Genomic DNA, 12,857 nt, shown 5'->3' with positions numbered 1-12,857 from the left:
TTTGACGCATTACCATTACATAGGATTTCTCTTCAAAAGAAACACTTTTGGATTAAACATGGTTTTGCGACATCTAAAAAGCTAATTCGAGAGAACCTTGATTTTTAATGTCCTCAAAGAAACTCGCATTTTATCATTTTCCTATATATGCTAAATGATCCTAAGATAACTTTTTGCCAAGTTATCCCGCGTAAAAATAAAATAATGTTTTATAATTTTAAAGAATTTTGGGCCATTACGTCCACGTTCTACGAAGATAAACGTCCTCGACGAAGGCTTTGATGGAATCGTTAATGCACGCCACACGCTGGAATATTCCATTATACGACCGATGCTGCTGACGTCATCGACTACAATCACAGGTATCCCGCTGGCATAACGTAATTTCCTGAACCGAGTGTCTAGATGTCGAAGCCCATGCACCCTTCGCGATAGCTGTCACACATTTATTTCGTTATGTATTTAAAACCATTGGATGTTATACTCATATCATAATTGTTCTTCCGACCTACTTTCGATATCACTCATTTATCAATATGATATATGATACCCGAGATACAGTTCTAGTCTAGATTACAGTTTTCTAATTTTTCTATACGAGACTCTTCTAAACATCGCATTGAAAGAATGACCGTTATTTCAACGTTGAGATATTACAAAAATTATAGAATTATATAATATCGAAAATTAAAAAATTTTTGACACATTTTTGAAACATTAAGTTTAAGAAATCTAGAAAAGTAAAAAAATGCACTTTTTAAATTTAAAATATTTAGTTTGACGTTTAATAGTCGAGACATTTGTCGAGACATTTTGCCATCAAATTTTACTCAAAAAGAATCGATTCTACATATATAAACTCACGAGATAATGCAATTTCTATATAGCTCGTATATAGATCTACAATAAAGATACCTATGACGTCATCATGATATTATGTAGCTGTTAACGAGCGGAAGGAATTATGTTACCTTTGAAGAGTAGTGTTTTTCAAAGCTCGTCTGTTTCTTGAACCCCTTGAAATAATGTTTTATTCATGCACACCGCGTCCATCGAAAAGCGTTGGCCGAGCAGAGTTGCCTATATTTAAGTGCGTATAAACTTTTCCCTGAAACCATAGAATATTTTAGCACCTCGACTAATTGCGTGGTTACGTGCCGCGAATGAAAGTCTCTGCTGATCGTTTCGCACTTCCGATACTTTCGCGGTGTTGCAAATTATTTGAGGGAATAATTTAAAATACATAATAGAAGCGAGTCCCCTCTCATCCATCCTCCACAATTCATTGAATTCCGAATAATGAAGCATGTTTTAATAACTGTCAGAGAATTGAATCATGAAAGATATTTACAAACAACAAATTACGAACAACAAATGTTTTCTTGTACGTAAATCCACTTTTTTTTTACTAAAATTTAATTAAAATTTGCAATTTCACGTAACATTAAAACTCTTCTGATAACTGTAATTTTAAGCTAAGTCCTTTTAAAATTAACTGAAGAATAAAATTGTTTTTATTTATTTGAATACTTAAAGTTCAAAGTTGATTAAGTTCGATTAATTCGTTACCTTTCTATATATTTATTTACCATCTATCAATCAAATGTATCGATTACGATTATTAATTCAAAAAATAGTTCTTTATAGGTACCTACAATAAACCCGACGATCAATAGACACAGTTATGAAGCTATGATCATTACGTAATGCATAATTAAAGAAGTTCAGTCAAACTAGTTAGCGATCGTGAGGCTCGTGAATGAAGCTTATTGAATTTAGAGCGCTCTTGTTGGAAGAGCACACTCTTTATGAAGTTTCGATCAAGACAAGTCGGGAGGAAATTGTCGTCCTGCCCGATTGGTCGGCATATCACGAACGCTCGGGGCGTGGCTCGATTACTAGCTCTCGGCCAACCGTTCTCTCCTTTCAATTATTATTTAATTACGCTAATTGCCCGCCGCCGAGTCCCGGCCTCTTGCGATTTGCGAGCCATCCGGGGGAGCGGCGATCGTTAAGCTGAAATAAACTTCGCGGGTTCCAAATGAATCGGGCTCGCTTGGATGTGATCATCGCCGTCACTAATTGTAAGTAGGAATGCGCTAATTAATTTACTCGACATGCAAATTGCCGTAGTCGCAATTTTTTATATTACCATTTCTTTGTTTATTGTGACCTTTTTTCATATTTTTAAAATATTACTCGGACTTTTTTTTCCGTTAAATGTTCTATCATTTTTTTAATTGTAGAAAATGCCGGAATTAAAAATGTATATGTAAGAAAACATCAGAGAAATGTTTAAAATATTTTTAACGTTTGGGGCATTTTTTAAACGTTTGTTAAATGTTTATTTTGAATTTTTGTGTTGTACGTATTGATTGAGATGTACACAAGTGTATTTTTTATTTCTATATTATTATTATATAGTTCTCTAGTATTTGCTAAAATTATAGTGTGTTGTAATAAATAATCTTATATAAATAGTAGATATAAAAATTGTCTATATTTAAATGGAAATACACTATTAATGAAATATTATACTATATGTATATATATTTTTATATATTTGTAAGCAAGAATTGAAATAATCTTTTTTATTAAGACGACATTTTGTTAGTTTCGTAAATTACTAATTCAATAAAATGATAAACGAATATCTGTGCGATCCTGCGTAAAAAACTTCGTGTGAGTGTGAACGAGCACTTGGCACCCACGCAAATTGTTCCGCAATGTCAAGCACCGTTGTTCGCCGTTTCTTTTTTGTAACGTCTCGTATATGCGGCCGCAGAAAATTCCGTGAAATTATGCGGGGCAGCATAACGTGCGCCGGTACGTGTAGCAGCAGAGGATCGCGGGCGAATCGGGACACACGTGAGCATAAATTGGCTTGACGCAGAATCGGCCTGACAGTTTAACTATGACAAAAGCACAATAGAATCCGCCGTTTCCTGAATGCAACATGCGGCTGTAATTTCTCTGTCCGTCCGTCCGCCCGTCCGTCCGTCCGTCCCGCGTTTTCTCTTTCTCTCTAACCACGCGTCTCTATCCTGCTCTCATTTTTTTCTTCCCTATATCGTTCGCGGCCCGTTTTGAAATGGCGGATATTGCGGACAGTTTAATGCCGCGCCAACATCACGACCGCTCGTTAGCGAACGATGCTTCAGTTAAATCAAATTCACCTTGTGAGTTTCGCGTAATCAGCCAGTGACGCATTAACCAGCAATGGGTTTATCAGTTTACTCGTTCTGCTTGCTTTTGGAGACTTGCGTCGATGACTTTTATTATTCGACTGCAACCGCAGCTTTAATTTATTATTTTTTAATTATTTACAATTATTCCTCAAATCGTAATTTTAATTTTGATATAGAAAACAATTTAGTTTATTACATATCGTAAACTTTGCTTGTAATATGCCACACGGGAATGTAAGATTTAAATCAAATTATATTTATATATTTGAATGCACATAAAATTACATATCATAAATAAACTAAAAAAAAAAAAATTATATTGTTGTTATAATATAGAATTATAAATTTGAGTTTTTTAAATTTTCTTTTTTTCTATAAGAAATGTATAAAATTAAAAATATTTTTAATAAAAAAAATATTATGTAATAACCGTTAGCTATACGGATATCTTTAAACTGCCTTATTTCAATTGAGGATATATCTCTGTTAGATTTATTTTGAAATATTGTTTCACCGTAGCTATGGTGAATTTTCCGCGAATCTTCTATCTCGGCTCTAACTGGTCGCCGTGTGATGACGGTTATTACCATGATGCGCCGTTTCCTGCGTCCGTGAACGAGCATGTCTGGTACAAAATCAACACGGCATTCCATGCTTGGAATTACAGATATCCCCGCAAAAAGGCAATAAACGTCAAATCGAAGTGTGTCATTAAATTACCACCTTTTTTCTGATATTTTTGGATCCGAGCTAACGTGACTTGGAACTTATTGTGTGTGTGTGTGTGTGTGTGTGTGTGTGTGTGTGTGTGTGTGTGTGTGTGTGCGCTACCTGCTTACTTATTATCTACGAAAAAAGCACTCTATCTTCTGATGATTACAAATCCTTTTTTGATTATCTAAAGATATAAAGAAAAGCGCCGGGAATAACTTCCAGAATCAATTATTTAAATAAGGTTACTGAATAATATTTATTAACATTTTAGTAGTGAAAAATTATGTTACAATTATATCGCTCCGCAATTATCTTTTAACATAAAAATTAAAGCGTTGATAAACTTTGCAAAGAGCGCGACTGCTTTCCCGTGCGTTGTTCTTCAACGATTCACGGTGCATCGTACCCCTGTGCGTTCGGATATACATAAAACAACGAATTTTCCACGTGGAACTCGACCTGGTTCTAAGTGGTTGTCGTTTGATGACGGTTATTACCATGATGCGCTGTTTCCTGCGACCGTGAGTATCTTCCACCCACGCTGCGGCGGGGCAAAGAAAACGCACGCGTGTCGGCCCGTGCGTGTATGTACACGCACGAGTGGTACTTCGTGTGCACGATATGTACACGACCGGTATGTAACGACCTGCGCACGTCTACACGCGTACGTTTCATAAACGCATTCAGGGTCGGACTGGACAGGCAATGTAATGAGAAATTTCTCAACGACATCAGAAACAACGCGACGTTATTCGCGTTCGCATATACCTTTTTATTCTGTATTACGCAAATTGCATTTTAAGCTAAATTGCGAACTCTACGACATGTGTATCGTCTTGTGAATTTTGTTGCTCCAAAAGTGCAAAATTTATGACATATGAAAGATATACTTTAGAAATATATTGACATTGAAAGAGTACATGATATATTATAACGATATCTAAATGATGGTTTTTTAAACTTTATAATGTAGATTTTTCTTTATACCGGAAATTCTTTACATTTGAATTCTTTATACTTGAAATTACAAAATTAAGTCGCATGTATTCAGTGTCGTGTTATTTTATATAGGAATTAGATAAGACTTTTCCAATTTAAGGGGTAATAAAATTCAAAATATTAATACATTTGAAAAGTTTAAAGATTAGAATTTAGATTACCTGCGTAAAAATTTAAATTCTTTTTCATTGGATATTATCTATATAGTGTTTTATGTTTATGTGTAAAAGCTTGATACAAAAATTGATATGAGAGAGAAAAAGAGAGAAATTTAAGTTGTATTTAAAATGCAACTTAAATTTCGCTCTTTTTCTTCTTCATATCGATTTTTACATATATATACATATATATTTCTTTTTTTTCATAAATATATATATATATATATTTTATTTTATTAAAATATTTTTTTTAGTCCGAGCCTGGGGTGTACCTCTCAGTTTCCCGCGACGGCGCATTTCGCCATTATATAATATACTCGTTTACACAGAACATTATTGTCGCAAATATGTCATTAACGTCGGAAATCAGCGGCCCGTACTCGTAACCGCCCTTGCGTGATGCGGTTCCCCAGGATCTGCCGCAATGGAGTCCTGTGCGCCGGGCGCGGAGGATTCCGGCGGTCGGCCCCGCGTGCCGGAAGTCGCCGATACGTCATTGTTCCTGCTAAACGAATCGCTGCTGCCGGAAAGAACGGGTGTCACGACACCTTTGTCTCGGCTCTTGGAAACGCGCGCGAGCCGCTCCGGCATAATGATCGTTTTCGGTTTGTAAATGCGATTGCTCCCATATTTCACCAAGGCTAACAGCGACGTTATATAGTCAAGGATGATATTGTCGTTAGATTGATAGGTTGTTTTGTGTTAGCGACCATTTAGCATTGTTTCGCGATTAGATAATTGGAGCGCTGGTAAAAAACACATTTGATTACAAAATTGAGAGAACCTACATTAGTTGTAATTTCTATCACAACAGCACTATTTTATATATCGTGTTTTATATTCTATAATGCAGTTGTATTTTATTTAAAATTATTCCTTTGAATCCCTGATCATATTGTGTATTTAATTATTCATGTATTAAATTAGAAACCTCTTTTGTTTTTGCTTATATTTGGTTTTAATAAAAATATTTTATGTTTTTCCTGCATAATTGTCTATTCAATTTTTCTGTCGATTTATATCGAACGAATCAGTACATTTTGTGAGTAATAATTGCAGGCGAGGGCAACAATGAAAATACGACGCCGACCTCATCGGTATGTTTGTTCGCCGTATTCTCCGATTCGAATAAGATCGTTGTCTATAGTTCGCGACAAGAAACTGTCTCACACGTTTTCTCTTTCTCCTTCTCTCTCTATTCCGGCGGTAATAATATAATTCAATCCAAGAGAGAATGAGCGAGCGAGCCAATAAGAGGCCCCCTTTAATCGGGTTACTTCGTTACCGCGTTACTCCGTTACTCGCGACGGTGATATCAGCGGAATATCAATTATAGTGATTAACCAAGACGCTCGACGCAAACTTCGACTCTCCCGGGAACACGGAACGAAAGAGAGAGGAAGAGGTTCGCGAGTTCGAGACGAGGGAGGGGGGAGAATAACATCTTTTGTCGGTCGGGAATTAGCCGAAGGAATATTCAAATCCACCGTCCGTTCGAGCGACGATCTTCGAGGCATTTCAATTAAGAGCAAAATGCTGCCGAAGGACTCGCCGTTGCTTTTCTTTCCCTCTGTCGAAACAAGGAATTCTCTCGAGAAATTTTTATCTCGATCTTTAATATCCCAATTTGAAATTATGTTAAACACTTTTACCGCAAATTGCGAACGAAGTAAACGAGATAAATAATAATGAAATTGTGTATCTTGGGAAAAATCTTACGGTATCTTCCGCGAAAAAATGTGTCTCAATATTTTTTCTGATTAAACTAAGCTTTAACAAATTTGATCGTTTTTATCATTAAATTGAAGATCATTAATATTATAATAAAATCCTTGTCCGACCCCGCTAAATATAATCGATCGGAATAAACAAATATTTAAATTGTGTCCACATTTCCCGTGTCCCAATCATCGCGAATTAATCGAAGCGGAATTGCTACCAATTATCCGGATCCACTGACTGATCTCGCACTCGTCGCGACCCTGAATACGGACAATGCATTAGGCACGGGTTCGTGATCTGGTAAAATTAGGCCCGAGGCCACATTATAATAATGCGGGAATCGGACGTAGTCCCCCGAGGGTGGGTGATCTGGCGCGGAGCAGAAGTATGTATCGCGACGCGTACAGCTGTCCACGTGGCGTGCGTCCATTGTGGACTCGGCGCGTTGGATTAACCAACCGTAAACGCCGAAAATCTAATTGACGAAATACAATTTCACGTCGACAATGGTCGCCGCGACGGATTATCGCGCGCTCGCGTCGATACGCGACCGGCTGTACTTTCCAAAAATTACGTTGAAATCGGCTTCGACGCATTCCTCCCTCGATCCGATTCGACACGGCCAAAGGATTCGGCGAATCGCGCGAATCGTGCTAACGATTATTCTTTCACCGGGCGGACCGCGTGACGACGCTAAGCCGTCCGGCAAACTTTGGAGAGCCCTCCTTGATCGCCATTCGATCATCGTGCCGAACATACGGCGAAAGAAGATTTTCCTCGGGGAAACCGCAATGTAATATAACGCATTGTAAAACGCATTGTTGCGAACTGTCAGGTTTTGTAACAAAATGTTTCTCTCTTTTGTTTACGCTTATACGTATACTGAACAATTGCACCAATGTATGTAAATTTTAACAATACAATTTTATAAAATTCTAAGAATAATTTAGCGTATCTACATGATTCCATTAAGTTTATTAAATTATATATTTAGCTGCAAAATTGTATTGTTTTTAAGTCGATTTTTTTCTGTTTGAAAGGTGTAATATTATTTATTATTACGTGTTTGTTTTAATAAACATTTGTTTCAAAACATACTTGAAATTGTAACAGAATTCGCTCGCACATATATCTCGCGTTTTTTTTTTTTTTTTTTTTTTTTTTAAATCCTGCTAATCTCTCGTGTCGAATTTTCAGGAAGAGTGGCTACTGCAATGCGTGATGTTTCCGAATTTCCATCAGAAAGATCGAATCACCATTTTCCTCTTCCTCTCGTTTTACGTAGCGGGGGAACGGCGTATTAAGGGTGAATTATCGCAGAATCAAAATAATTCGATAGATGGGGTGGCGTATTACAAGAGGGACGAATATTTCTGCGCGTTGGGGTGCCAAAACATCTCGTGCTATTCGAGAAAGTATTGTCAAAGGATCATTATCCTTTATTTTTGTTTGTCACAAAATTATCTGATCAGCTCCATTTGTATTTTATCGTATTAATATCACGATTCCGCCAAAAAACAATCTGAATATTAATGAAATCGATGACATATTTTTAGACACGCTGGAAGAAAGGACGCGTAATCACCGAAGGTCAATTCTTTTCACGTCGAGCCTGTTCGTATTTATTCATTTGAGCTAATTTTTTGGGCGTGGATGCGCCTATTAGATTTTCGTGTTATGCTTTAGGGCAGATTGGCGCCGTGGCTTGGAAAAAATAGCGTTAATGCAGCTGTCAAAATTGAGGCAATAAAGCTTGCAAAAGTAATACATGTTCGATATTTGTTGGCAATTATTTTTAAAGCATCTATTTGTGCAACAATAAATATATACCTATAGCTAAACTCGAAACATGTTAAAATTAAGTCAACATCAGAATTTGATCATAAATACTATAATAATTATATGAAATGGGATAATACTTTTTGGTATTTGCTTCAACTTTTAAAATCTCTCCACTTATATATTCTGTATCAATTTTTCGTGATGTAACAACAATAGAAACCAAGACATAACGCGATTCGGAAAAGTGGCAGGCTACAGGATTAAGAGTCGCCATTGTCGGTCGAGATTCGACGAGCGATCCGCGGTGCCGAGAGCGAGCTTAAAATACAGAAAGGCAAACGGTAGCGTGTCAAGGGCCGTCAGGTGGTCGTTTTAAAAGGACACAATGGCTCAATTCGGGACGAAAATCCGCCGGCTAAATCTCCCATTCAAATGCGATCTCAATCCCCTGCGTCAAACGGGGCCTAAGTAGGTACTTAGATGCACATTTGGTTTGAAATTCGTGATAGCTCCCACCATGGAGAGCGATTTTGCGATGCTTATCGGCACTTCTGTGACCCAAGTGGTATCTAACTACGTCACGTTGATATATTTTAAATTTCATCATCTTTATGGGCGTTCTAACGTGTTACACGCTTCCCTCATTTTATGCGTGTTGATTGCAAATATTTGTCAGTTGCATACCAAATTGAAAATAAAAGTGTAATTAAAAGATCTTAATAAAATCAAGCCATAGATACATTCAATCGCATTATGCCCGACTCTAAAAAGATAATACGATAAAATTATGCTATAGATGTACTTCAAAAATATATTTAAATCAAAACAAAATTTAATATCGGAATATATATATATATATATATATATATATCGTTTGTTTTAATTAATTGAAAACATTTATGTATATGGGCGTTTGCTCGAATACGCAATATCGATTTCTATATTTATCTGCGATTATATATTATCCCGGCGATTGTATACATTCTTCATTTTCGTTACAGTTTCGATAGCATTAGTGATGTTAAAGTTTAATATCGAATTCTCGCGAGACCTTGATTCCTCGAAATTGATCACCGGACGGAGAAGTTTCACGAGTTATCTCGGAAACCCTCGGTGTTGTTTTCAGTCGGTGGCAAACGGAGACTCCCTTTAAACACGCCCTTGCGTATACAATTAGCCGCGATCGCCCGCGGGAGCTCCGATTACGCCGACGGGAATAATTAGTTTTAATTGACCCGCCCGAAACTTATCCCGCTAACGCATTAAGGCCAAAGTTATACGGCCCGCCAGGAGGTTTAGGTTTTGCGAAGCGCGCGAGCAGGCAGGTAAGGTATACACGTACTACGTGACACGGTTGGTAAACCCGAAGCTGCCTTTGTTAAGCTCGGATTCTGAGTGCCTTTGATACGTGTACTTGCACGCTAACTAACCAACCTAAGCTATCCATAGTGGTTACTGGTTACGTGGCTGTGCGCGACGTATACAGGGTGTTTTCGACCAAACGTATCCTCGTTCAGCCTGAGAAGTTCCCCGATGAGTTGGAAATTCGTTCCCGAATATCAAAAACGTTCGCCCAAAGAACGTTTATTTAGAGAGATATCGAAGAAAGATTAGAATGTCTTTAAAACTACTTAACATTTTCCCTTTAGAGCAAATCTAATTCAAGCTATTACACAATATCATGATATAAACTTATATGTATATAACATATGTAAATATGTATACACAATATAATACAATATTGTATAATATAGAACTTACCACAATATAAATAATTTTAAATAGCTACACAATTATATAGGGGCATCGAGTTGTTTTTTAAAGTATACTTCTCTGAGAATTAAATAAAAATAAAGGAAGATTTGAAAAAAACAAGCTATTATATTCGTAAAAAATTTTGAAGAAAAGCATCTTTGGTTTCAACTCTGTATGAATATTTTGAATATCCTATATGCCTGGTGTGTGTACACATTTGTACTACACTACGCTGCTTTATTATCGATTTGATGTTGGTATCTCAGCAGAGATTTCTGTGAAACTATGGGCACTTGCGCAAATATTTGTCGAGCGATTTCAATCAAATTTCGATAATATCGCACGCGATAATTTTAGCTCGTTCCTACTCCGCTAAAGTTCCCATTAATTAATCGCATTTAAAAAAAAATAATCTATGGAATCTATTGCCAGTTTTTGCCGATACGATAAACAATGATCAACAATATTTTGGTGAAGCTACGTTTGGTAAACCAAGAAATTTTATAAAAAATCTACTCTTAAAAATTTTTAATAGAACTGTACGACTCACCACGAACGCGTCGATCTACTCCCAACACTACGAAGTTTTCTTTTCGCCTTCATTTCCGCGCCGAATCCACGTCCTTCTCCGCTCGCTGAAAACTGAAAACATGATAGATTGATCGAACGTCTCTTAATTTTCGCACCACCGTATTGTCGAGCGAGGTGCGCGTTATCTCGCGCCTCTCTTCGTCTTACCTGGACACCTGGGGCACGTTCGACGTTCCGCGGATTGACGCTTCCATCCGTCCGCCATGATTTTTCGGCGCGTTTCTCCGCGCATGGCCGAGCGCGCGCGAGCGCGGGATACATATCCATCCGGGAATTGAATTTCCTCGGTAATTTTAATGCCATTGTGAGCCACCGAGGACGAAAGGCTAGTTATTTAAAAAAAAAATTTTACAAGAATAAAACGGGATTTTTTAAAGATATTATAGTACCCGATTTTGCTTCACCGATAGAGTAAAATCGGTTGAAAGTATGTAAAACACCGAAGTTACAATTACGAAGTTTTGTTTTTTAGTCAAATTACACTGACAATGAGAAAAAAATTGTCTGCATTTTTCTTAGTGAATACACATATGCTAATAATAATAAAGAAACTGTTCTTCATTTTAGTAAATAAAGTCAAGGTTGTTTGCAAACTAATATTTACTGAAATGTACAATACGTTGTTGAATATTTCTCTTTTGAATATTTTTTTCTTCTTAAGAAGGGGAAGTCGAGAGCATTGCAAATGTTGACGGGTGGATTTCATTATTTCCAGATATCACAGAGTAGGCCTCATCATCTTGGATTTCCTGGTGCATAGGCATTTCAGTGGTTTTTGATGGAGCATGAGGATGATCAGCAAACACGTCTCTATTCAATGGGTATATTCCCGATTTTTTAAAACCTTCTACAGCCCTTTGTCTTAGAGCTGCTCTAGAAAAAGCTTTTTCGTATAGTAGCGACACTTTATATATTGGTACATATCGTTTGTAATAATTTTGCCATTTTTGCACCTCTTGTTCATAATATGTTATCAAAGGGAGTATGAATGATACGTCAAGTGGCTGCAACCAATGTGTGCAATGCGGAGGGAAGGACAAGATGATGACGTTGTTTCTTGTGCAAGTTTGATAAGCTCCACACTTTTGGTATGAAAAGCGTGTCCATCTATAAGCAAAAGCACCGGTTTTTCAGCAAATTCAAATGCGAGATGCGTATATCTATTAAAGTGAGGCCTTTAGGTGTAAGAAAGAAAATATTATATAGACTTATTTATATTTATACACAAAAAAGATATATAATTCTAAGTAGAATCGTGCAGATGTGACAACTTGCCCCCATACCCAGGGTTGGTTGTCACGTGACTCCGGATTCGTTATCACTTATCACGTGTCTTTCATATAGAGGAAACATACGACAAATAATTCCTGGTTTAATATTTTATTAATGTTAGTGACAGTTTCTTGTAGATACTTAATAATATTTCGCAGCATAAATTAAACGAAAAATTAATGATTTTTAATTTAAACTTTGTTAATTTTAAACTTTGTAATATAATACAATTCTCTCATAAACTTTGAATCTCATCTCATTTGAGACAACTTATCTCGAACGGTCATTTTAAACAAAAAAGATTATATTTATAAACTATATGTTGCAATATGAGACGGTTAACTAACTACAGGAAAAATTATCTGAAACTATAATATTTTTTATGACTAAAAAGAAATTACGATTAGTAATTCCAAAAACCAACGGGACAATAAAAATAGAGGTAAGAATAGTTTATTTACCATTGCACGTCCAATTTTTAAAAAATACTCGTAAATATCATATGCGATATTTTTGAAACGAGCTATTTCGTACACCCGACTAGCACAATAGGAGCGACCTATACTATTATAGAGAAGAATATGCCACTTCATCTATTAAGTGAGATATAAGCTTTATGACAACTTATTCGTGTGTCCTCTAGCCCCGGTCTCCCCCTGCCTTAATACGAGAAGAA

General features: G+C 36.6%; 1 long non-coding RNA gene across 1 annotated transcript; it reads left to right on the top strand.

Moving 5' to 3' along the window:
* Positions 1–1,661: 1,661 nt before the first annotated feature.
* LOC143899499 (uncharacterized) lies at positions 1,662–12,286 on the top strand. Its single transcript, XR_013257515.1, has 3 exons — positions 1,662–2,084; positions 11,625–11,730; positions 11,889–12,286. It is a non-coding gene; the product is annotated as an uncharacterized LOC143899499 (long non-coding RNA).
* The last annotated feature ends 571 nt before the right edge of the window (positions 12,287–12,857 follow it).

This window comes from Temnothorax americanus, unplaced genomic scaffold (assembly GCF_048541705.1).
Source record: "Temnothorax americanus isolate GAGA-0224 unplaced genomic scaffold, ASM4854170v1 Scaffold27, whole genome shotgun sequence".
In the NCBI taxonomy this organism is placed as follows: domain Eukaryota; kingdom Metazoa; phylum Arthropoda; class Insecta; order Hymenoptera; family Formicidae; genus Temnothorax; species Temnothorax americanus.
This window is presented reverse-complemented; position numbering and strand designations above follow the sequence as displayed.